Source organism: Trichoplusia ni, chromosome 6 (assembly GCF_003590095.1).
Source record: "Trichoplusia ni isolate ovarian cell line Hi5 chromosome 6, tn1, whole genome shotgun sequence".
In the NCBI taxonomy this organism is placed as follows: Eukaryota; Metazoa; Arthropoda; class Insecta; order Lepidoptera; family Noctuidae; genus Trichoplusia; species Trichoplusia ni.
The window spans coordinates 3,728,488-3,754,712 of record NC_039483.1 but is presented as its reverse complement, the minus strand read 5'-3'; the positions used below and the strand labels follow the sequence as shown (position 1 = coordinate 3,754,712).

The window sequence follows — 26,225 nt, the reverse complement described above, 5'->3', positions numbered from 1 at the left end:
AGTCCAGGGTCATGTCAATTGAAGCCTAAGTTTTAGGTTTTTGCAAGGACCTAACAAGAAATAACTTTTTTCTGTCTTTCAAACGCAACTCACTTACTAAGGAATTGCTGCTTATCCTACGCGGAGATCCACCCCGTCCAGTGCAAAGAGCAGTATTTTTTTGCATTGCTCTTTTTGGTTTTAAGTTACAAATCTGATTCCACGATTGCGATGGCATCATTATATGCTTTCGATAGATCAGTAGGTACGTACAATTATTTATTAGTTGCAGAATCAGAATCTGTTTTAATGATGAAATTCTCAAGATCTGCATAAAAACCCATAGAAACATTTTCTCCATTTATACGCCAACCCATGAACTTAAACATTCTTACAATATTTACAATATAATGGCATAAAGCTAAACAAATATTGACCACATCCTCACCAGGGACTGGGATTTAAATATCTGTTATTGTCCTAGCCAGTGCCACCGGTGCGTTGACCTCAATCCTATAACTGTACTCGAATAATGTCACTTTCTTAAACGGTCAAGTATTGTGTTTTCGGATAGCTAAGTTTAACATTATTAAGGGAATTGCTGCTCAATTTGATGTAAGTTTGGACCAGGATAATTAGGTTATGTGTTTTAAAGATGTGCAGTAAAAATACCTTTTCAAAAACAGTACTTTAAAGTAAAAAGTAAACTGAATGATATAAGATTTCTCATTCATTAGGTATTGACTGAGTCTTTACTTAAAAAAACAATGTTTAGATAGTTTACCTTATAATAATGCTTAGACAAAAGGAGTAGGTATGTGCTTGTAGTGTTTTTAAAATTATAGGAATTTGCATGGCTTTACGAAATCAGAATTCAGAAAAAGTAAAAACGTTTATTTGTTATAGGATTCAGCAAATGTAATACCGGAGGTCAGAGGCCTATTTTCCATTGAGAATGGCCAAGCATTGATCACCGCTTGCGAATTGTCACCACACTAATTACAATGTCTAACAAAATATCTTGTCCTGTTGACTCATTTCCTTAATATTTGAAAGCCGCTAAGTCATCGAGAGCCTCGCCTAGACTTTGACTTCTTTAGCGGACTAAAAAGTGTTATAAAAACTAAAAACTATAATCATACTTTGATACTATATTTTGCTTAACTGTTACTAATATGTTGAAATGAAATGAAATGAAATCATTTATTCTGCAAATAGGATATTTCATCACTTTTACATGTCTTTTTATGAGAACGCTGGAGCCGACATTTCCTATCTGACTACCCTGAGAAGAAATGTCAAAACAAACTCAGGGGTCGCAGTCTCTTTTAAAGTCCAGACAATTTTATAGTGGAAGTAAACTGTATAATATATGTAAATTTAAAATAAATGCTTTATAACAATAAATAAATTAAGGCCTCGAAAAAATTATCAGCCTCACTGCTAGCTGGGAGTGTACCTACAAGGCTTGCTTCATTACCACGTTGAATGGCAATGCTAATCCTTTATGCGAGGTAATAGCCAGCCTTTGGGTGACGGAAAGTGTCAACAACACGTTTTTAAAAGATCTTAAAGAAAAACATAGCTTCAACTAAAAAAAGCAGACAACATAACTCCTTACTGGTAAGTGCTCTCTTTGAAGAAGAAACAGCGCAAAAAACCTTACAACAGCTTTTGAATTCTGAACTTTTCCATTATCAACAATTATAGATTATTGTTGATTTAGCATCTTTACTTTACCGTCGAAGTACTTCAAAGTCCAGTCTTAAAACAAACATTGGCTTGACAAGAACATTGAACCTATTACAAGTGCGAAATGGGTACCTACTAAGCTATATTTAGCATAATTACGGATGTGAAATGTGTACAATAACTTCATCTTTAAAGCTGGAATGTTTAAAGCTTTTGGGTGAACTGGGTTTTGATACATTGCCGGCGATGATAGGACACTTTTGATACCATTGGTACGCCGCCCCGCAATGAAACTAACACTTGTTACTATTTCACACATAAGGGGCAAGAAAAATATTGAAAAAGAAAACTGAGTCAGCTGTCTCACTGGACTAACAAGGTAAGCTACTTTTATATTCAGATAGCATCACAATTTGAGCCCGGATCCGAAAATAGCCCCAAAAATATCATAAGGTGTTATTACATTTGCGGACTAAAATAATAGCATTTACAAGCAAATAATTTTACCTGTTCAAAATACTAGTATAGATTGGCAATCTTACCACGAAACCATTTATTTATTCTACAATTACATAACATAATAAGTAGCTATTAAAGCAGCTAAATCAAAGACTCGCTTATTTTAAGTGAATGGTGACCCACTTAAATTTCAACGTCACAAAAATATAAATATTCGCAACTGATTATAACTTATTACCAAGGTGCACCGATAGACGAGTGGTTGAGGTCACCAAGCCAAAATCTCTGTACACAACATGGCGTGGCCGCGCTGGTCCGATCCCCGCATAGGACAAACGGATTTGTGATTGCCTGCCCTGAGTCTGGGTGTCTTTGTGCATGTGATTTAAATGTCTGTGAAACCGCCCGCGGCACAGTCCTAAGCAGTATTCATTAAAGAAACAAATGAGTGATCAAATGACAGTTCCACTGCTAACTTAAAAGTCTAAGGTTCGGATCCCGATGTCTTCTTAAATTCGTATGCGTATTCAAGTAATTATCACTTGCTAAAACGGTGGAATAAAACATCATGAGGAAACCATCATACCTATAAATTTTTCAAGGTTGTGCGTTACGTCAGAGGCCTATGTTCGGGTTACATTCTGATATCAGATTGTAAATCAAGCACTCGAAAGAAGACGACAAATATGATGCATAGTATTGGCAGTAACAAAAGTTCACGTACATTTTTATGTTGACAAGACTAGACAAGGTATTTAGGAGAGGAAACAAAATAACTTACGCACGAGTCCCTAAAAACTTGCTCATCTTTTTTAGCCTAACTTCTTCCCAACTTTGAAGTCAAAACAGATGCACCTAAGAATCTGTTTTTGTGCAAGGCGACTGTCTATATGACCTCAGCGTGGCCTCAGACCTCTTCAACCTCGGCAACACGATACTTCTTAGTAAGACTTTCTAGCTTCTAACCCGTAACAACTGTCAAAGTAAATTAAATAACAACAGAAACCCACAATTTAACATGCCTTCCAAAAAACTTAGGAACTCGACATGACATAGATGTTTACCCATACACGGACTGACCGTGTGAATCCTAGCTTCAAATGTGATCGATCAAATTGTGCAGTTTTAGCTTAGCCAAGGGCTGCGGCAGCAGACGGATCTTTTGTCCTCAAATGTCATTGCTGACAATAAAACCTCTAAAAGTAATACTGTTTGAATTGTGGAAGCGAGACAACGCTCCATACTGCGTACGCTGTCTCGCTCTCACAGTCAACAGCAAAATTATTTTGAGGGATACAGTTAAAGTCTCAGTCAGGTGACTCATTAATTTTGACTGCAACGCAAATGCTGTGATCATTTGGTTTTGAATTTTAATCATATTTTTTGTAAAGAGTACTTTAGTAGCGAGCTAGGTTAATGCACATAGATAATCACTTTTCAGTGTATTTATCTGCTTCATTTAAATAATGATACTTTGATAGTGGAGATTATTATTGAACACTATTTATGAATACAATGTTTATTTTGTAACAGATCTCTAAGCTCGGCTTTGACTATTACTTTATCCAATATTGTAAAATAAAAAAGTAATTTTGACTGTATGCCTGTTTAAGTGAATTCTGGGTATTCCTTTTACGTTATAAACGAAAAGTTTAAAAAAATGTTACCTCTTTTCTGACACGGGATAACTACATAGGAAGAGACCCGGTCCTTTTTAAAGGCGTGCAGAAGGACCGGGACACACACCCAACACGCAGAGGCCTTGTTGGGATCTTAAATCCAAATGATATTATTGTTGTAATAATAAAGATTAAATTTTAAGACGTGGAGGTTAAACCCTCTGATGCATGCAGAATGAGCTTTAGGCCAACGTAACCACTCAGTGGAAAACTCCGCATAATATTCGTACTTATTTCTCTGAACTCCTTTTTGCCATCAACACTTTAGTTCATAATTGTCCCGTTTAACAGACACGAAGCGTCTAAAACGCATTCAACCGTTCAGCTCGTAATGGGCACACCTGATCATCATTAGCACGCAAATATAATTATTTCTCTATAGGAAAAATACTTGGACAAATGACATAATATGAGTAATTATTATTATTTATTAGTCTTTGCCTGTGTCATCTTCTATTATTTGCTATTGGGTTTGTGGAAGTAAGACAGCGATATTCGTGACGTAAACCCGTCTTGCTTCTACAACGACAAAAGCTCATAACTAAAAGACATGTACAATAACAACAAAAACTTACACCCGACTTCATTTAAAAAACTAACAAAATCGGTTCATTTAGTCCGAAGTTCTTAGCTTACAAAGATGAAAAACAACCGGCTAATTTAGAACCTCCTTTATTTAAGACGACTAAAAAAAATACTTATAAAAAGAGAGACGTTGCTCTAACTGTATTGCACTGTCACGCTCACACAACTGCAACAATATAACTTTAAGACGTGATGGTAAGAATCTCATACCAAATGCAGTTATTTTATTACCCAGTCAACGGTTTCATAACTTTTAAGGCGCAGTGGCAAGGCTCCGTTCAAGTCGCTCGAAGGGCACTGCAACGGCCTTCGCAATGACGTAACAAGTCTTGTAAACCTGTACCAGCCTCTATTTCTCAACGAAACGCAATGTGGATATCAGGATTGCCAAGGTTTTGAGAGAGGCTTTAAGATCCAGTGGAGTTAATGTGATAGGATGAATTGGTTATTGATAAAATGGTAATACAATAGGTATAGTGTGTATATAAACTGATATTGAAGCAAAGCATACAAAAAATAATAGATTAAAATATATTAATACCCACGTTTTTTAAATGTCACTCCAATTGTTTTTAATAAAATCGGTGTATCCGTTTTTATAGTTTTAATTGCTTTGTCATCGGGTTTGAAGCTACTATGAAAATTTAAGCCTGATAGCTTAGCGGGAAATGCCTCAAAATTTTGTTACAAAAATCCAACCGGAACGACAAACAAGAAAGTGAGTGTACAAAAACCAACGTGGGAAATACATACAACCCAAAATTTTCACCCCTCTACTACCATCCCCGAGGTACGAGTAATTTGATATGTCAAGGTAACGCTTTCTGGGTCGGCTAGTTATTATATAAAAAATAGTCCCAAAAACTCTATCTAAACCAGATTCGGTTTCAATAGCCTAGTGTGCCGTTAACCTCATTGGTTGCTGGCACAGTGATCCCATGGTTGTCAAAACCGGTTGACAACGACCCACAGAGCAACGTAACCGCTTACGTCAGAATGCAATGAAAACTGTCTAGGGGACAGTGGTTTTTGACAAGTTACGAGTTAAGAAGAATTTAATTAAGTTAAAAAGGCAGATAAACATGTTTTTACTTGAATTTTGGAGTATTGTTTAATGTCCATAGGGTTAAAGCCATGTCTAGTAAAATTATTAAAGGTGTGGAAGAGAGATTGTGCTTTATACCATTTATTGTATTGTCCCTCGTTCACAGTCTTTAATATTACTGTCAAGGTGGTAGACCCTCAGTAGCGTGATTCCGTGCCTTTGAAATTTTCGTCGTAACACAATCTCTGAAAATATAAGTGTTGTTATTGTGAAAGCGAGATGATATCCGGGATTCGCGAAATTCTCATTTCGGGAAGTAGCTTCTGCTCAGTTATAGACTCCATATAATTCAAAGACAGAGGCTTGCAAGAGCTGATATGAACATACAATCTTTGTTATAATAACAGCGTCTAAAATGTTATTTTTGATCACAGCCCCGACGGTATTTTGGCCAAAAAACATTCTTAAATAGCATATTGGAGCCCAAAAAATGGCCCCGTTAACGGTAAAACGGCGACATAACTGGCTTTCATTTGCTCATCTTATCTGCCGGTGACCGGATAATGAGAAATTTAAGTTTAAAAACTTCAAGTGTATCTTCCCCAGTTGCAATAACCGCGCCTTTCACCCGTACTCGGTGTATGCGTCATAAGTCGTAAGATAAAGTGGTTCATCTCGTGCAAATCTACACGTTTCTTTTAATACGTAACTTGGATTGATTGTATGATACTGTGTATCAATGCAGAAGTTTATCTACTACTGAGAGAAGTGGGATCGCAAGAAATGTTGAAATTCTGTGTGAAGTATTGAAACTATTTGTGATGTATTGAAATTGAAACGTAAAATGAAATATGGTGTTGTTTTGGGTTTTGATTTGTACGCCTTTTTTATCAAGATTTTATTTTCGAGAAATGTCGCTTGAAAACTGTTGATTTTATAACCTATTTCTTCAAAACCAGAAGGTGTAACAGCGCCTTTTAATGTAATATTAGTTGCTTATGTTTTAAAAAGACGTTTCTTCACACCGCGGTAGGTAGCTCTGTCTCTATAATATTATTTTAGGACGTGACAGTAAGCAACGAGCCTTTAAAACCTGGAGTTACCAATACGTGCTGTTATTTGAGTACTTCTGTAATAAATATCAAGAAATAATAAAAACTATGCTTCATGAATGACAATAGCGCTGCTTCCTGCGAATCAGTGATTTGGTTTGATGTGGTCATCGACAAATTGAAAATGTCTTCTCACGAATTCTTTAGCGATCCTAAACGTAGGTACAAAGTACAGTAACTTATAATTAGTAAAGAATTAATGAGACGGATAGTAATCACAACAGAACAATTATTTTGCGGACGAAAAAAGGTTTTTTTGTTAAATAGTCAAACGGTTTTGAAACTACGCTCGCGAAGTATAAAAACCTGACAAATGTAACTTAAAACTTAACAAAACAATACCAAGGTTTGTCTTGACTCTTAAACTTTGTAAAACAAAAACAGCGAATATTGTCCAGTGAGTTCTTGTTTCCGTTTGAGATCTGGAGAAAGATTTCTTGTTAAACTGTGGTGAGACGTCTCAGATACCGTCACAGCAACATTGTTTTCGCCCGCGGCAATACATATGTTCTTTACAATAATGCGAAACGCGAACAAAACAGCCCGTAGCGGCGCTCTACCACATCAACAAAAATCATTTTGAAGGATCCCAGAAAAAATCTCAAAACATACTCTCCTTTCCCATAAACCCTACATACTCCGCAAAACATAGAAATTTTAGAATTTACATTTACTTGGTACATTATATCAACCAGCATCTACATTATTCATCAGTCAGACCTACAAAAATGTGCGCATATCTTTACTCTACAGCTTATGAAACCCGAGTCTGAAGCGCGTCACCATTTGACATTTGAGCGATGTTATGCGATGATGTTCGTATTACATGTATGATATGATACGGTGTTTCCTATCATTGTTCAATGTAATACACGAATAAGGCAGGAACTTAGTATGAAGAAATGAAGTAGGTATAATGTATTGTAGCCCGGAAGTAGGTATTTGAAAAGATATTTTTATGGAACAAAGTTGGTACATGCCCATAATTGTAACTCCTGTAAACCAGATTTTTTCCTTTTTTGTTTTAAAAACGTCATCTAATCCTTGTGCTGCGGGGGTATCACAAACAACCACGTGGACAACCACACTCAGAGCAGGCATTTGTGGATCACACAAATGCTTGTCATAAGCGGGGATCCAACCCCGACTATCCGGCATCCGGTTAATTTACAATGAAACTGAGGTAAACAACAAAACACTTAAACAATTGACGGTCTTGGAAGAAATGAACAAGGAACGAAAAGTTAAGGAGGAGTAAGATAATATGTTCGATCCCCCTTTTATACAAGTGGGAGACAAAATTTAAAGATAGTTGTATTGAGAATAGAAGAATAAGAAGAATTGCCATATCTCAAAAATAAAAAAAATCTTGAAATGTCACGAGCGAACCACCATATCCATTTTTTTCCCGATCTGAATAGAATATGCTGCTCTACGCGCGCCTTATTGCAGTACGCTGTCAATGGGAGGTGTGGATAGGCTCTCATGAGTAACTGGTGACGTAATTAAGTTGCAAAATTACAAAATCCCAACATTTAATAAACCTTGAATTCAAAATTGACCTTAGCAATGTGTGTTTTACTTGATCAAGTAACAAATTGAAGTCTGTCTGTTTAGACATGTCATGTCAATATGCATGATGCTACACAAATATTAAATATTTATTCAGTGATCTTGTTCGCTAACGAAATAGCAGTAAAAACATGTTATATCAATATTCGTAGGGGCAAAGACCGCATTAGAAGGAATAAGGAAAAAAATATACTAATTAGAGTGCATCCTGTAATATTTTGAGTTATATCTCAGAAATGATAATATGCTATTTTTATGCAGTGCAGAAAAGTATATCGTATAAGAGAAACAGTGGTAGAAACGCTTAATGATATGGAAATGATTGTCCGTATCTAGAATAGGCATAGAAAAGAATTGTCAAAATTAAATTCTTCGCTAGTCTTGCCTATGAATATCACCGTTAAAGTGAAACTGCACTAAGGCGAGGTGGTTTAAGCTTCCTAAAGGTAAGCGATAAACTTGCAGTACGCAATACTTATCAGTAGCTAGACTGAACAGTTATTCTACGCTAGCTATCCTGGTACATTTACTAATTTCTCGTTTACACGTTTCTGGGCGGTTCTCGTCACAAAGACAATAGACCAAGATGCTCATTTCTATTTAAATAGCACTTAGCTATACGCCTTGTAGCACGTCATCTCGTTTTAAAACTGTAACGTTTTAACTTTCAGAAGCGACGTCAGGCTATCCACTTAAAGGCTTGCTAATATACTCCGTGTTCTCAATGTACCTGATAAGAGTCATCTGTAACTAAAAACTAAAGAAGAAATAACTTATTCGTAAGCAGTTCATTTTGTTTACGTCCACATAAAATGCGTGCTATGCAATAAATAATCGTCAATTAGCCATGGAAATACGTGCCAGAGATTAAACAATTATGCTAACTATTGTTACGATGAACAATTGAATTGCCTCTTTGATTGTGTTTACTGTTTTGTCTAATTGTGTTTTCCTGCATAATGTCATCCAGTACGTCATTTATTTTGTTAAGATTCTTTTATAATAAAAAAAAAAACCATTTCCGCACTAAGGAATTTAAATTTCTTTCACAAATATTCAAGTCACATGCACAAAGACACCTAGACTCAGGACAAGCATTAGTGGATCACACAAACGTTTTTGACGACAGACTACATGTATAGCTAGCCGAGTGCTAAAATAGGTATCACTCTAAGCCAATGCAAGACGTTCGATCCCCGCGTAGTACAAGCATATGTGTGATACCCGAAAGTTTGCTCTTACTCTGTCTTAGTACATGTAACTTAAAAGTTTGTCAAACTAGAATTAAATTACTTCATGTGGGTGTCGTATTCCAATAAATAATTCTGAGTCTGATTTGTATCGAGTTTCAAATAAGAAAACAAACTATTATGACTACTTACCACATTGTTTAATTTATGGCAAAAATGTTCCGCACAAAGTCTTGACGCATTATGAATTCAACTCGATAAAAGAAAGAAAATTCTTCAGGAAGTCAATTCAGTATTACCGTCTTATTTGGACAAAGTTATGTATTCATAAAAATAAATGATAACCTATTAATTACAGATTACCAAGATGATTCCTTATTGTAAAACTCTTAAATTAAGACAAAATGAAGTTTTTATGTTTGCGGAAATGTAATAACATTTAAGCAAATAAAATTCGATGTAAGGATAAGAAAGAGAAAACCGTGTATTAAGCAAGAGATTTTTTTTTATTGTTGAAGCATTACCTATATTTCAGATATAAGAAGACTAGCGAACCCCTACTGTTTTGCTCGCATTCTGCCTTCTACCAGCAAGTAAGTTAAATTGATATTATAGCCCGCTAAAGTGGCAAGGACATGAGATAAACTCATTTTTAAACTTTGTACAAAAATAGCCCAAAACCATGACTTTTGCTAGAAAGAAACAGATGCCTTGACGGCGACCCCAGCAGTATTAATTTAACACAAATAATATGCCAGGCTGTTAAAATTGTAATACCTACTTGAAGTTACTTTCATAACGAGTTTCCAATCTTTTATTCTACGTTTTCATGGTTGCCTGTCTAAGGGGAATAAGGAAATAACTACTAAACAATGTTCTATAGCATAAGCGTATGGAAAATTTGATGTATGAGACTGACATTCATTTTTCGACAATTGACGTACATAGGTATTTCACTTGTTAGTTCAATACATTTCAAGGACTCGATTAGGCTTGGCGGTCAGAGATATGTAACTTGTTTAAGAGGACCGTCCTCTTGAAACCTTGTCGCATTAAGTCTGAAATGATTGTTCTTTTGTTCATTAACTCATCCGTGTTTCAATGAGTTGCATCTCAGTGGAAAATTATGTTGAGAAACGTTTCAACATGATAGAGAATAATTCACACGGTTTCGTTTCTGGTTTTTGTGTTTTTGATGCATTTTTATGTGTTAAAACTAATGATGAATATTGTATGAGGATGAGGATAATAAATTCCTTATTGATTTTTTTTTTAATTTGATGGTTGTATGGTCTGATTTTATTTTCATACTAGGCATATGGAAATTTAATCTGTTCAGTCCGCTCAAAAGTCAGACACGTATCACATTTATTATTGGTCTAAATAGATTTTCTTCGTCAAATACACTATTAAGTATAGTCTCACCTCATGTTAAGATGAGTAACGATTGATTAATCTATTACAACTGACATTTATTGTAGTATTATGTAAAAGGCAACAATTGAATAATTACTGGTACCTAATTAACAACACTGTCTTACAAATAGTTGGTTATTATCAATTACACGTGGAGTCAAATATAATTCTTAGTATTCAATAAGTTGCATTTATATCACCAAAGAGCAAGGGATCAGTCGCTGAGAACGAATTTGTCAAAGGATAATTAACTTTATGCTATTAAATACGGTTACAATGTTGCTAATTATACAAAAACAATATAGTCTTTGGCATCATTACTCTAGACTCAGTTAATCATCCAACTAATATTATGAGCGCGAAAGTTTGTATGTATGGATGTTTGTTACTCTTTCACGCAAAAACCACTGAAGAGATTTTGACAAAACTCGGTACAAAGATAGTTTACAACCGGGATTAGCACATAGGATAGCTTTTATCTCGATTGTTATTCCCGTGAGGTTATTTTCAATTTGTAGCTGGCGGACCCGTGGGCAACAGCTAGTTAAGAATGTATTTTATGTGTTTTATACATTGTTGGCGTGGATCTATACCCCGGTTCGTCAAACAGAAAAGTTTATCATCCGTTCAGTTTGAAATAAATGAGATATCACTTATTTCGATTGGATGTGACAACATCACTTATTCTAAACTTGACGGATGACTACTGGTCGTTTGTCTTATGGACTAGCAATGTGCAATGCATGAACAGCCTGGTGCCAGAGTTTATAACAACATCTTAACTCCGACCAACTCTACGCGAGGAAATTTCTCACTCCTCTCATTTTTCAAGGGCGTGTAAAGCCGCGCCTTCGAGGCTTCTTAAACTCTGGTTTTCTATTAGGCTCTAGATTAGCCATAAAAAGAGAAGAAAAATTCGCAACTCATTCCAAATATCGTCATAACTAACAGGAACATTATAAAACCTTTTTTTGCAACCTAACAGCAACCTACCAGTAATAACATTAGCTTAATATTTATTTTCACACATTAACAACATAATGAGTTTGTACGGGCTAGGTGCAAGAAAATAACATTATCTAAACATTAGCTGTGTTTTCCCGTTTCCTGAACACTTTGCTCTCATCACAGATGATTTCCGCCATTGTAGAGAAAGCGTGTTGAATAATTTTACTGAGGACGGACTAGATTGATGCGCTTGTTCTTTTTTACTTAGACCTATGTTGGAGACATTTTGAATTTGGTTTTGAGTTGTATGTTGTTAGGGTAAGGGGTTTGCGCCTGAACTTATCTATGTTTCTTTTTGAATGAGAGTTAAAATAAAAAACAACATGACTCTTGTAGAGTTTTATGATGCTAGCCTTTTCCCAACTATGTTTTTGTCGGCCAGTCTAACTTGAGGCAATTAAGTACCAGTGTTTTACAAGGAGAGACTGCTTATCTGACCTCTTCAACCCAGTTATCTGGGGAACACGATACCCCCTATTTAGACTGGTTGTCAGACATTTTAGCTTCTGACTACCCGTAACTAACAGACGGGATCCACAATTTAACGTGCCTTTCGGAACTCGGAGATTTGACTTAGATGGTCACCCGTCTAGGGACAACCATATGAAGTGTAGCTTAACCTATGATCTGTAACTTGTGTCACAGGTATCAAATGGTCCCATTTGACCTTAAGGCAAATATTTTGTATATCTTTTTGATACTATCAAAAACACTAAAGCGAATTTCGGACCCTATTTATATTGTCCCTGCTATGAATAGATATTCATTCGTTCAGCTTACCTTTCTTATAAACACAACCAAGAAAAAAAACTGTTTTATATAACTTCCACTTGGAGTATCCATTTCACTTTTACAAGTCGGCCTCAAGGCAAATTATTATGATATCTGTTCGAATAACATTTGGTTTTATTGTTGAAAAGAGTCGAATGAGTATCGATTGTCTACAGCATATACGTTAACTTAAAGTATGAATATTGTATTGGCAGTAACTTAAGAAATGTTGGTATTTTTAGGATTACTATCAACGAAGTTGTTTAGTAAACTCGAATATTTGAACTAAAAGGACGTCAGATAGGCTTAACGTAAGAAAAAAGTGCCGAAACTTTCAGAATCTTCTAGACACCACAAATAATTCAATATCAATTAATATTCAAGTCTTTTTTCGAGTTAATGAAATAAAATAAAATAGTTAAAGACATAAAAGTTCAATACATGAGTATTGTAGAGTTGAGTGTTTCGAAATGCATACGAGACTTTACAATACAATACATTACAATTGCTTTTAACGATCAGCCCGCTTACTACGAAAGTTTACAGTATAAACACAGGAGTTGTGGAAGCAAGACAGCAGTACAGCTTTGTAGAGCGGCGTCTTGCTTCAACACAACCAATATTTACGTTTGCAGATATCATAGTACAGGCCACGCGTTAATGTTTATAAAACAAAACAAACAATGTATAGGTGCACTCAACGACCTGAGACGTGCCGGAAATACTGATAAGAGTTTTAATTAATAATTGCTGAATGCAATCAATGTGAGGAAGCGAAATGTACCGCCAACACGGAACTTAATTGTCCTTAAGACAATGTATATCATTGTTTTAACAAGGTTAATTGTTATCAGGAGAGGCTATCACCACCTTTTTATGTGGGTTCTGGAGTTTGACGCAGGTTTTGACTGGGTCCAAAACGCGAAAGCAAGCCGTCGGTGGCCCGAAGTCAGTGCGTTATGAATTGCTATGCATTGACGTTTAAATGCGGGTGACGTTATACGGCGTTTCAGGTTTAGTCAGTAAGTATGACACTACTCACTTCTTCTTTCGGGGAGGTGGGTGTCAATGAGGATTTTCCCGCCTTACCAAAAAGGCTTTGACTGTTTCATCGGACTTATGGGTGTGGCTTTACAAGCCTCTATCCTAGCTCTAGCAGAAGATAGTAACTGACTACGTTAGAAACATTTATTTCTGGAATCTCCTGCGTAGGTTTGGAATCAAAATTTTAAAATCAGCACCTTTTAAATTATTGCAGTTGTAAATTGTTTTTCGGCATTATATGAAGTACCTAGTTGTAATTTTTAAATGAATGATTTTTATTTTTATCTTTGGTTTTTTATTAACAGTTATTGTTGAGAGAAATACACACATGAAGAAATACATACATGTAATTTTTTGTAATAATATTACAAAAAATTTACATCACTTCATGTATATATTTATAATATAATTTGCTGAGTACAGAAACATTTTTTAAGGAAGTTTAATATAAAAGTATTATAGGATGAAGGAAAAATAAACTTTAAAACTGTTTTTTATTCAACTGGTGGTGTAAATGGTAAAATCTTGTTTTAAGGAATCAGGCTTTTAATTGATTGCTTCGTTACTTACTCAAGGCGCGCGCAATATTTGAATTGCAAATGCTAAATGCCAAATCTATTCTTGTCTATACTAACATTATCAAGCTGAATGGTTTGTAAATGTTTCTTTGAACACGCTTTTTTATCAGATATGCCTAAGTCATCATTGGCCTAGCCTTTTCCCAACTATGTTGGGGTCGGCTACCAGTCCAACCGGTTTCAGCTAAGTACCAGTGTTTTACAAGTAGCGACTGCCTATCTGACCTCCTCAACCCAGTTACCTGGGCAACACGATACCCCTTGGTTAGACTGGCTGTCAGACTTTTTCAAGCTTCTGACTACCTGTAACGACTGTCAAAGATGTAGGAATAACAGCCAGGACCCACAATTTAACGTGCCTTCCGAAACACGGAGGAACTCGTTATGACAAAGATGGTCACCCATCTACGGACCAACCGCGTCAAGCATAGCTTAACCTGTGATCGAATCACTTATGCGGTTATAGCTTAGCCACGAGCTCCTCTCATATCAAATATGCCTAAGTACACTCACGTAATACACCCACACAAAACTACCTAAATTTAAACCACTTTATCAGTTCGGGAGCTATGATGCCACAAACAGACAGACCTGACAAACTTATAACACCACGCTTTTAGCTTTAACAAAAATACAATCTACAAAAGTTTTTGCACAAGAATCGAACTGCACACATACATATCCGTAGTTAAGCGGGCCCAAGGGCGGGTTACACTGGACTACGTGATCGGAATCAGTTAAACCAAGGTTAATTTCTCTAGCGATGGACTTAGAATATAGTGGGCTACATTTTGCGGGCATGCAAATAGTTTAATGACACCTTCATGCCTTCTGAATGGCTATCGTCGATTAAGTTTGGAGTAATCTAATTTATTCATATCTCTTAGATTCTTAGTTTGACCTTCGTTTCTCAACAGTAATACGAAATGTGTAATGATTGAGGCTTTTTATCTAGCTGTCCTGGCGAACTAAGTACCGCCTGAAAGTCGATGACAACAATGTAGACAAAAATACATTTTTTTGCAACTTTTCCATATTTTATCACCGTTTAAACCTTTCCTGGACTTTCATGAATATTTAAGGCTAAAATAAACCAAATCTGTTCACCCATTCTCTTCTTTGGCCCCCGTTCATTTCTAAGTTTTATTTTTGCTTTTTTGACCAAAGATGTCAACAACCTTATTATGAACATCGTAATATAAAAAAAACACGTGTAAGAAATACAAGCTTTTAAGGGAAGTGATATATTTAAGAATGAACTCGCAATATTACATAATGTATATTTTTAAGCAAGTTAATCAAGTTTAGAATTACAAAAGTCAATGAATTTTCATTTATTTATTTTCGTAGAAACTGACCTGTTTCATTTCCGCATTTTTTTATTCAAATGAGATGTGTATTGTACCATTGATCGTGATTCAGATTGAGATAATACAAAATGGATTGACGGTAGATTGATAGCTATAGTCAATCTATTTTGCAAGGACGTGATCCGAGATTTTGATAACGAATCTCTATTTTCATTGATTTTGTTCGGGACGCCATTGTGCTGTGCAACATTCGTCCATACTCGATGTGTTCTAATAAATTGTGACACACACAACACATGGTTATCAAAAAAACACCGAAGACCAATTTATAAAGTGTGGCAATTTTCCTGTAGCACCTACACTTTGCAGCAATCTTCTTAGCGGACTCTACGCGTGACGGACATACAAACACAACGACATCCTTTACGAAACAGACAGACACACAGATGTTTGGAGATATACACCTGTATAGAATAATAAATAGAAGTTTACTCTTAGGGTTGTCACTAAAAAAGAAACAGTTTTTTTTTAATAGTGTTTGCTTGGGAAGTTATTTGGTTGACAATGTAAATATTTGTTGTTATTTGTCACGTTATACTTAGATAAGCCTTTTATATTTTTTTACTAACATTTTGCCGTGTTTTTATCTATTATTTGCAGTGATAAATAATATTTTAATATTAAATTAAGTGTGAATATGTTATTTAACATGAATAATAATTATGAACAAACGCTTAGAGTACAAAATCATCATTCATAATGTCAACAATAGTTATTCGTGACGTACTCATTTATCCATATTATTTTTATGGCCCTGTACCTTGAATTTAAAATAACATAAGCAACAAAAAAAGCACTTGAGGTTAATACCACGAAGGTCTTACGCCATTGCATAAAAAAATGTCTTTGAAAAGTGTATAAAAATAATTTTAGTCTTTAATTAATTTTGACAGCCCTATTTGAAGTACCATTGATCAACGGTCACTATGGAAGTTCGAATTATTTTGTTATTCCGCGTCTTTGTGACGACGGCAAATTCAGTAACTTATATTAAACTTTTTTGCACACCATATGTTGTGAAAAATATAACTACTTCCTAGTAATATAATTAACACGAAAGTTTGTGTGTATGGATGTATGGATGTCTGTAACTCTTTAATGCAAAAACCACTGAACGGATTTAGACGAAACTTGGTACCTAGACAGATAGTTTATATAACCAGGATTAACATGTAGGGTAGTTTTCATCCCGATTTTATATGATCATTTTAGATTTGTAGCAGGCCAGCCCGCGGGCAATAGCTAATATAATATAATAGCTAAATTATTATAACAATAATTTTAACGAGGCGTCACTCGTATTTATCGGGATCGCCTGCCTAGTTTTGGATTCCACCGGAGTTCCTAGTCTTAAGGTGACGCGGCGGCTGGGTCACGAGTCGAATGATTTCATATATTAAAGTACAGTCACCAAAAAAATGCTTAATTAATTTTAAATTATGATACTCTTAACCGTCATTATCGCATTGTAATTAAGATTAAATTGTTTTATAGTTCACTCTACATAAAAATCTGCCTGAATCATACTTATGTGTAAGAGCAAGCAAATTAGCCTTAGCCCTTTAAAAAGGTCAGTATTTATTAAGTAATCTTGACTTTAAAATAGACCTTGGACCTTTCCACTTTGGCATTTCTTGTCAAAGTCAAACTTAAATAAAAATCTACAACTTCAAATTACGGTACAGTTTATAAACAAGCTGTTAGTTTAAGAATTTAAAATATAATTAATCTTCCGCAAATCTTATAATGAATTTAGATAGCCAGATGTAATATTTGTGCGTCATTATTATGTATCCGTGTGTCGTTTTGGAAAAAGGGTTATTGCACGCTGTGATGTAAAGATTTTTACGATAGATACGCCGTAAATTGAAATCAGCGCCGGCAAATTATGGTGGAGTAAATATGAGGTAGTTTTTGCACTGTTATTTTTTCACATCTATTAATATCTTTTGTTTAAGGCTTTTTTTTTTACGATGTTTTCACACACCTTTTGTAACGTATTTAATTTGATGTATTAAAAATAAACCAACTTGATGTTTTTTTATTTTTAAGAATGAATAAATTATTGCCCTTATCGTACTTCATCATTTTGGTAAGCTTTTACTTATTGATATCAAAATATTAATAACTAGCCGTTGCCCGCGACTTCGTCCACGTGATCGATTGTATCTTCGCTCTTATTAGTCGCAGCGTGATGTTATATAGCCTATAGCCTTCCTTGATAAATGGTCTATTCAACACAAAAAGGATTTTTCAATTCGAACCAGTAGTTCCTGAGATTAGTGCGTTCAAACAAACAAACAAACTCTTCAGCTTTATATATTAGTATATAGTATAGATAAAGACCTAGGATTGTTCACCCAAAAGTAAGTACACAACTATAACGATTAATATGAAATAATCGTCAGTCATTTTTATTCACTAAAATTATAATTCATTTATTTATTTATTCTTAGTATTTCTTAGATATTTACTTTATTTTACAGCCGACTATAAATCTTGATTTGTCATAATTGAAAACACATTAAAATCAAACAGAAAATAAATTTCCATCGTCTCACAATGGGTAATATAATAACAAAAAGATGACTGAAATTAAAATGACTTATATTACTATTTTATAGATAAACGAGTAAGTTATTAACATTACATTTAATTGTCGAAGTTAATAGATCATTCTTATTAGGACTTACGAAGTATTATTGCTGTTTGTCGCGTATATTTCCGCGTTAATTTTAGGCTAGTGCTACAAACATGGCTTAAAGCCTCTGCGTATATGAATAAAGTTTTGGTTGCCGAAAAACCATCTTAAGGAACCATGTAAAGCTGATCGAACAGTTAAGGTGTACGCAAGGAGTAAGGGTCTTTTTACACTGGTTTTATACATCACACTAGCTGTTGCCCGCGACTTCGTCCCCGTGGGTAGAAGATATAAGTTATGCTTTATACCTGCCCTGTTTTTTTTCCCATTTTCCATTGTATCTTTGCTCCTATTAGTCGCAGCGTGATGGTTTGTAGCCTAAAGCCTTCCTCGATGAATGGTCTATTCGAAACAAAAAAAAATTTCAATTTGGACCAGTAGTTCCTGAGATTAGCGCGTTCAAACAAAGAAACAAACAATCAAACAAACTCTTCAGCTTTATATATTAAGTAAGTATAGAGTATAGATTAATAATCTTCAGTAGCTTGCATCGGATACAAGACACGAAATTGTACATTTTTTCGCCCTGCCTTAGTTCATCGTGCGCTTGCCTTTGACATGTCTACAATAAGTGTGAGTGCAATCTTAGGTTGCTTTACTGGATGATAACAACATATTATGAATGGCTCTTAATATCTGTATGGACAAAAAAAAACGATTATACTCGTATTGAAATTAATTATCTTAGCGTAACCCAGTCTTTATAGGAAACTGTTCCTAAGTAAGAAGTACACTAAGGCTGGTGGTACCAATGAAGTGTCATTTAAGACATATTATTATAGTGTAGGAAAAGAAATGAAGCGTGTACGATTCAAAATATACAATTTTAGCAGAAAAAATAACGCCTTTGTATACGCGTAATTTAAACTATATATATATATATTTTCAAAGACTTTCGAGGCGTTTAATTAGCATAATTACTTAAAATACATACGAACGGATGACTCATATCAAACACTTTAATTATAAAGGCATTTTTATCATTTTACGAAAGAAAAAAATTCTTAATTGCGGTTAAAAAAATGTAATCTTATTTACAATTTAACAACAAAAATACATTAACATTGACTCATTATTATAAATTGACCTTAATGCTTTGTCGACTCGAAATCTCTGCGAAAGTTTTTTAGAAAGAACATAGAAAGTATTGTTTCACGTTTTTCGTAAATTGCAGAATTTTTGACCACTTAAATCACAAATAACTCTGCTTTCTCTTGTATTAAGTTGCGTCAGAATAATACATTTACAATTTAGTAAAACTGAATTTATTTCGTTAATTTAATGAAATAAATTCAGCTTTTTGGCCTTTGGCCTTTGACGTTCTGCGGTTTAAAAAATCCTACTGAAACTTATTAATTGCTTGACATTGTTATTGAATATCTTAAAGCCGTTATTTTTGGTCAGTCACAATAGGAAATGAAATAATAACACAATGTCAAGTTCATTTTTTGTTTACGAGCTAAAAGAAAAAATACGTAGGCAATATTTTTTGGAAATCTGTCTTACCGATTAAGCATTATTTTTGGTCAAATAGTCTATTTTAAAATGTAAACTATTCTAAATAGCCTTGACTTTGTCGCATATTATGTGTACGGAACAAATATTGATTACTGCTGCTAAATAATCACGTGTTGTAAGCAATTGTTTACTCATAACGACTTCTTTTAATATAAGTGTGAAGCATCTTGAATACACATGGAAGTTTGTTGAATAAAATTAAATAATATGAATATAGTGGCAAAGTTGTAAAATAATGTTATAGTGTCATAATTGGACCCTTTGTTGGTCGAGACAAATAATATTCCACACCGTTTACACAACGCCATCTAGTCTCAAACAAAGCGAAGCTTGTATTATGAGTACTAGACAACTGATAATCATTTCCTTTTAAATTTCTAAATACATATACTATACATAAATTACACCCAGATTCAGAACAAATAATCGTGCTCATCACATAAACATATATCCAGGTTGGGAATCGAACCAACGACCTCCGTTATAGCAGTCAGAGCTTCTAACCACTAGACTAATAGGCCAGTCGGTGACAAGAAAGACTTTAGCCCTTTTTTCAGAAGTAGGTAAGCAACTCCTAAAATTGTGGAAATTTTGGAATTAAAGAAAGAGATTGCTCACGACTCTATAATTTACAGTCAAAAGTTTGTTTCGTAATATTATACCTTCACCGTGTATAGAATATCACTGAGCATGTTAATTCTGAGAATTGTAGAAATCTAATTATTACACCGTAAAAACATAGATGTGATCTACAGACCAGACAAAAAATAGACGGCGCGCTAAAACAATAGCGTTTTATAACGTGAAGCCGCTAAAAAGATCACATTTTAATATTCATGAGTAGGTTTTTTTTATGTACACAAACACAATTTTATTAATCTAGTCTTTTCGAAAGTACTTTGATGGCTCTTTTGCATCTCAATATCTACTAAAATGCCGTCCTACACATGCCTTAGCACACGCTTCTTCCCGTATCGGAAAGGATTGAACACACAACCCGCCCGCTACAAATAAAAAATGATTCCTTCGGAACATAAAATTAGTATAAAAATCTATCCTATGTGTTAATCTTACTCATAAACTATCTGTGTACCAATTTTCGTCTACATCTGTTTAGTCGGTTTTGCGTGAAAGAGGAACAAACGAATCCAAACATACAAAATTACATGTTTACAAAAGTAGGATTTTACACCAATTTGCCTCTTTTCTGATCGCCGTCAGTTTTTTTTGCTATCATAATTACGGTATCATGAGTTCAGTGAGTCAGTAGAGCGCCACGCCAATATTGAAATATTATGCAACAAATATAATTCAGATCAATTAACCGGTAAATTATATTATTGCAATCGTTTTGGATGAAACACAATGACCCAATCTCATAAATTGTCGCATGGCTTTATAAATTGACCCACTAATGTTAGTAAAGTCCGGGTTGCGTTTGTATTTATTTATGATAGAAAATATCAGCTGTACAGTGTTATCTAATGTATTATGAGTTAATATCGAATGTATTAAATAATGAAATTGGTCACCCGTCAAATTGATGACCGTGCAAACCATTAACTTAACTTTATATTTTTTGTTACTAGCTGTTGCCCGCGACTTCGTCCCCGTGGGTAGAAGATATAAGTTATGATTTATACCTGCCCTGTTTTTATTCACATTTTCCATTGTATCTTCGCTCCTATTAGTCGCAGCGTGATGGTTTATAGCCTAAAGCCTTCCTCGATGAATGATCTATTGAACACAAAAAGAATATTTCGATTTGAAAGAGTAGTTCCTGAGATTAGCGCGTTCAAACAAACAAACAAACTCTTCAGCTTTATATATTAGTATAGATTGTAGCGGCATCAGAAAGGCATTGACTGTGAAAATCCCAACTATCTAAGCTTTGACTTTTTATGTGATAGTGTGATACAGCTTATTTACGGACGTGCGGACGATACTTAGCAATTAGGTTCCATTTTACCCTTCGCTACCTTACCTAGAAACAAATTCCTGGAACCTATTTTCTGCAGTTCGTTAATAGAAATACAAGTTTGTAAGAATCTTCAAGCGAAATGTTATAAGTTTTCTTCAATTTTATGTTGATATGACCAAGTTGAGGTTATGAAGATATACAAATGGTAGACTATATAGTAGACTCATAGTCTGCCATTGACTAAGATGACAATTGACATTTAACGGAGAATTAATTGACGTTACCTACAGTTTAATGGATATTCGAGTAGTAGAGACACTGGCTGTTAAAATATCATGAGATCACATAATAATCGAAAGTAAAACAAAATAAAACTGCAATGTTATTGTTTAATCGGTATTTATTTTATTTTTTGATGCTATGTAATGTTTGCTCTTTTATTATGGTAACAACATTTTGGAAGTTAGTAGATACCAACTAAGATATCAAAAAAGATACCAACTGTTTCGAAAGTTAAACTTTTCTTCCATTGTTTTTAAAATTTGTAGATTGTTTTTAAATTTTATTTACGGTACCATATTGGGTTTATGCATTTTGCAATGCGGAACCAAGGCTCAAAAGTATTTTCCAAGGCTCATATCTCCCGTTGTCACCTGACAAAACTCAGTACGTCACAGGGCACTACCGTTACCTCGAAGCCAGAGATACTCGCTGAAGTCGAAAAGTATTATGGGGACTTATACTCACCAAAATCGAGCCCGCCCCAAGCACACAGCGCGGATGACCCACGAGCCAGACTTACACGCCACCTTACAGACGAGCTTCCCGACATTGACATGGGTGAGATTAGAATAGCTCTCGGACAGCTACACAACAACAAAGCTCCGGGAGATGACGGAATAACCACTGAGCTGCTCAAGGCAGGTGGAACACCTGTCTTGACAGAGCTTGTTAAGCTCTTCAATTCCGTCATCCATACTGGCATAACACCGGAGGCATGGAGCAGAAGCGTGGTGGTATTATTTTTCAAAAAAGGCGATAATACGCGGCTTGAAAATTACCGCCCCATTTCACTTCTGAGCCATGTGTATAAGCTGTTCTCGAGGGTTATCTCGAATCGTCTCGCCCAAAAGTTCGATGACTTCCAGCCACCGGAGCAGGCCGGGTTTCGAAAAGGCTACAGCACCGTGGACCACATACATACGCTAAGGCAAATTATACAGAAGACAGAGGAGTATAATCAACCTCTATGCCTAGCGTATGTGGACTACGAAAAAGCCTTCGACACCGTCGAGACCTGGGCTGTGATGGAATCCATGCAGAGATGTCTCGTGGACTGCCGATATGTCGAGGTGCTGAGGTGTTTGTACAAGGCCGCGACAATGACCGTTCAAGTACAAGAACAGAGCACAAAACCAATCCAATTGCGTCGAGGAGTAAGACAGGGAGACGTAATCTCTCCGAAACTGTTTACAAACGCATTGGAGGACGTTTTTAAAACGCTTGATTGGAAAGGACGGGGATTGAACATCAACGGTCAGTACATCTCACACCTGCGATTTGCAGATGACATAGTCATCATGGCGGAATCTCTGCAGGAGTTGGAGCTGATGCTTAACGGCCTAAGCGATTCTTCGCGACGTGTGGGTCTCGGAATGAACCTAAATAAAACTAAAGTCATGTACAATGGCCTTGTTCTTCCGAGACCCGTGGTCGTAAATGGCGCTGCTCTCGAGGTTGTGCAAGAATACATATATCTTGGCCAAACCATCCAACTGGGGAGACACAACTTCGAGAAGGAAGCGAGCAGAAGAATACGTTTGGGCTGGGCAGCATTCGGGAAGCTACGTCATATCTTTGAATCGTCGATACCACAATCCCTTAAGACCAGGGTCTTTAACCAGTGCGTCCTACCCGTAATGACGTATGGAGCTGAAACGTGGACACTCACCGTGGGCCTGGTCCATAAATTCAAGGTTGCTCAGCGTGCGATGGAGAGAGCGATGCTCGGGGTATCTCTGGTGGATAAAATTCGTAACGAAGTCATCCGCCAGAGAACCAAAGTTACCGATATTGCTCGCAGAATCAGCACGCTGAAGTGGAAATGGGCCGGCCATGTCTGCAGACGGACAGACGGTCGATGGAGCAGACACGTGTTAGAGTGGAGACCACGTGTAGGCAAACGTAGTGTAGGACGTCCTGCGGCACGATGGACCGATGATTTGAAGAAGGTGGCTGGCAGCGGATGGATGCGGGCTGCCCAGGACCGGGATGGTTGGCGCTCTTTGGGGGAGGCCTACGTTCAGCAGTGGACGGCGATAGGCTGAGATGAGATGATGATTTTGCAATGAGAACCGTATTATAATAAAATAATATTATGTAATATGTTGCCGAAAAATCGAGCGCGTCATTTGATTTGGTTTTCATATTTTTTTGAACTTTTAATTCGAGAAGTTTCGAAATTTTGGACATGTCTACCTACTTCCAAATGTCAATTAAATGAAACTTAGACATTCCAGTTATTGTGACTTTTTTAACATATCCCATTTTTAGAGTCCATCTTTAAAATATGGCAAATGCTATATTTGCCATAGATAAACATGAGTTACTATGTTAAAAGAAAGTGCCACACATTTTCAGTATTTAACTCATGAGGATGGCAATTCTTTCGTTAAACCCATTGATAATGCAATAGTCATTTCTCGATATCAAACTAGGCAATGACAATCAACCATTCAGCCTGTAATGAAAATTAACCGTGAAGAGGTTAGCAATTACTCTACAAACGCTCGTTAACTTCATTAAGTATGAAAAGACCGATTTAATAATAAACATATTGTTTTGAAATCCTCTAGTTCTCGATAAATGCAAATTATTTTCTTTCATTCTCACCATATTGGATGCTTTATGATTCAGTTTATAGTTTTTAAAGTTGTAAAAATATAATTTCAATTTGAACACTCTTATCGAACACTTAAAAAGCTGTTAAAATTTATTCCAAAGTATCAGCAGATAATAATATTACATAAAAAAAATGAGAACATGAAACACAACTCACCAAAAAATTAACAAACGTTTCACCTCCTTTTACTTTTGTACAACACACTCACACAAAAATCAAATAGAAAACCACGTGAAATGATTTAAATATGAAAACACTTTTACAAAATTTATGAAGAAAAAAAGATGGCGATTTAAAAATATTTACAATTTGTTTAAACGGCGCGCGATTTGACAGCGGCGTGGAACGCGTTTTTTTTTTAATACGTTGTTCGACGACCGTGGTTAGGAGCGCACTGCCAGTCAGCCAGCAGATCGCTCTCTCCGAAGGAATACAGTGTCATGAATTTTAAGAGGGGTCTTTATTTTTTATTGATTAATGATTTTATTCATGAATTTATTTAAACGTTCATGATGTTTAGAAACCTATGCGGCTAGTATTCTAATATTGATAGATGTTTTTTTTCATCAAACCATTTTGACCATTACTTTTTTACTGCTACTGTGACTGTTTATTGTAGAGTTCGGGCTCCGTGCTGTCAATTTCAGAAAAATGAGTTTTGTTTCAGTTTTGATCACTTGATTTATTTATTTAATAGTTCATGTACACAGATACACACACAGAGTACAGAAAAGAAGAAAGATAGAACACATAGTACATAGGCACAGCTTATTTCAACAGAAATTTCTTCCAGCAGGCCCGTTATGGGAGAGTTAGAATAAGAAGAGATGCAGATAGTGTGTAAAAAAACAAAAAAGAAAGAAGCTATAACTAAAAATAATTACTAACATTAACCTAAATACATATGTAATATATATATAAATAAATAAATCATTAGTTGATGTATATCAATAATCATGACTTGATCTTTTCCTTAGCTTGAATATTCTGAGAAATGTAAGACCTTCTTGCATTTAGTTACATTACATTTCAATGTTTTACAATTCTTATTTGCATAGCTTAAAATACTTTTTTTTATTTTTAAAAGTAGAAAAGAAAATCTGTTACAACTTTTCATTTTCAAATCAATATTTTTTCAGCACTCAACTTTATATTGATGAATTTTCATAAACTAATTTTAAGTACATTCACAAATACATGCTCAGTTTTACTTAATAAAAAACCAACACCATTTATTTTTCTATCCGTCCTATCTATAGTCCAAGTCTATTCGTCCATGGCTCTGTGGTCGACGTGACTACGTCTTATGACGTCACGATAAATAAGACACCTTTCTCTGCTCGCCACATACTTGGGAATGCAACTGACCAATTATCATCGTAGTTTTTATAACATGCTTGAATATTTTACCTGGTTTGACCTACATTCGTGAAACGTAACAAGTACTATGGTCCTTCCTTTAAAAAGTAGAGTTAGGCGTTCTATTGTCTATTAAAGTGACCTGTATTAGATTACGCTTGATTTGTCCGCTATTAAATTAATGATCATTTTTTTAATTAGTGCCTGATTGTGACATTTGTATTTACAAACACGTTTTTGCGTACATTATTTGGGTACCAAAATTTAACAACTATGAATCATTTATTTCCTTGCCTTTTTAATGAAAGTCTCCCGCAGTAATAA

The 26,225-nt window shown here is 35.3% G+C and overlaps 1 protein-coding gene across 1 annotated transcript in view; it reads right to left on the bottom strand.

The window, feature by feature from the left end:
• Positions 1–25,122, bottom strand: part of LOC113495360 (ABC transporter G family member 20-like) — a 57,217-nt gene extending 32,095 nt beyond the window's left edge. Inside the window, exon 1 of the mRNA XM_026874046.1 lies at positions 24,699–25,122. The gene's annotated coding sequence lies outside the window, so the exon portion shown is untranslated. The remainder of the gene's footprint in view (positions 1–24,698) is intronic.
• Positions 25,123–26,225: the final 1,103 nt, after the last annotated feature.